The following is a 1,642-nucleotide window of genomic DNA, read 5'->3' as shown; positions in this document are numbered from 1 at the left end:
GGAGGTGGCGTGTGGACGGTGTGAATTGACAGAAACAATTTCCCTACACCAAAATACAGGTGTTTTCATTCTCTATGCCCCCAAACACCCTCCCTGCAGCTATGCAACGAGCAATTCATGGGCAGAGGCTTCCTTACATAGACCCCTGTTTTTGGTGTTTTGATTTACTTTTGTGTGTAGAGTTGATCTGTCCCTCTTCCCATTGGTGTCCTCCCCCCCACCCACCCCCAGTCCTCTTCCTTCTTCCTTCTTTTCTTCTCTTCTCCTCTGCTCTCTGAACTGCATTCCCACTCCTTCTGATTTCTCCCTCCTGAAAGGAAAAGGGAGATGGGCCACATGAAATAGCAGTGCCTACCCCACTCTTTGAAGTTCTCTGCATCTGAACCTCTCTCTCTTTTGAAAGCTCCACTGAGAAATTATCAGCAGGCGAAGTCCAAACCCAAGCACACAAAGTTGTTGTTGTCCCATTTTAAACCAACTCCCATGCATGTACAGCTAGGAGCATTGAGAGCAGAGTCTCAATGAGGGCATTGAGGCTGGCGATGAAAAGCCTTGGCGAGAAGTTTAGACACGTTTGGACATGCAAGGCCTTAGAGAGGAGTCCTGTTCACTGTCCAGTCCTTCTGAATCTCCTTTGCTGGCTTGTGTTCCCCACCCAACTTCTAAATGTCAGAGTATCTCAGGGAGTAGCCCTGTACCTTCTTCTCCTGGCTATACTCTCTCTGGGTGATCCTATTCAGTTTTGTGACTTTAAACCCTAACTGTGTCCTGTTGTCTCAACAATTCTGTTTCTCCAGCCTCTATGGATGACAAGCAGACTTCAGTAACTAAACCTGTGCAAATAGGAGTTCTTGACACACACACCCATCTATCTTTCTGCCTTCTCCAAATCTACCATGCCCACTCTCTGTCTTTCCTATGACCGTACATAGACCTCTGATGAGGATGTCCAAGAAAACACTCTCGTAGTAATCGTTCATTTCTTAAGTTTGTTCCCTGGTTGCCTCTAATCCACTCGCAAGTGCTGTCTCTTCCACTTCCAAAACACCATGTGAATCCATGCACTAGTCTCCACATTGAGGCTTCCAGTCTGGGACAAGCCCCTGCTCTCTCTGGACTGGACTACTGCAAGAGCCTCCTAACTGGTCTCCCTGCTTTCCTTTGTGCCCTGCCCACTTGTGATATTGCCCACACAGAAGGGCTAGAGAGAAACCACTCAATAAGCATTAGATTATGCTACTACCTGCTTCAATCCTTTCTCTGGCTCTCCTGAGCCCTCTGAAGAAGAACCAGACTCTTCATCATGGCACCACCCACCACTGCACCTTCCTCCCTTTCTTTCCTCTATCCCCTCTCACACTGGGCTCCATGCAACATTGGCACCCTTTCTGCCCCCACTCCCACCCCCAGCACCCTCTCTTTTCTGCCACAGGGCCAGGGGAATTGCTGTTCCCTCTGCTGGGCAGGTTTCCCCCTTGGTTCCTTGAAAGACTGGCGGCTCATCATTGTCCTCAGAAAGGCCTTCCCTGAGCTTCGTGTCTCCCGTTTTGCCACTTTTCTGGGGTTCTAGGCAATATGTACCAAATCACCTTGTTTATATGCCCGAGAGCATTCACAGCAACCTTTAACTGTTTTCATATTC

At 48.7% G+C, this 1,642-nt stretch overlaps 1 long non-coding RNA gene across 1 annotated transcript in view; it reads right to left on the bottom strand.

Annotated features, from left to right (window-relative positions):
• LOC105539623 overlaps positions 1-1,642 on the bottom strand; it is a 3,788-nt gene continuing 2,146 nt past the window's right edge. Inside the window, exon 4 of the long non-coding RNA XR_001006079.1 lies at positions 1-310. This is a non-coding gene — a long non-coding RNA (uncharacterized LOC105539623). The remainder of the gene's footprint in view (positions 311-1,642) is intronic.

This window comes from Mandrillus leucophaeus, unplaced genomic scaffold (assembly GCF_000951045.1).
Source record: "Mandrillus leucophaeus isolate KB7577 unplaced genomic scaffold, Mleu.le_1.0 Scaffold2070, whole genome shotgun sequence".
Taxonomy (NCBI): Eukaryota; Metazoa; Chordata; class Mammalia; order Primates; family Cercopithecidae; genus Mandrillus; species Mandrillus leucophaeus.
This window is presented reverse-complemented; position numbering and strand designations above follow the sequence as displayed.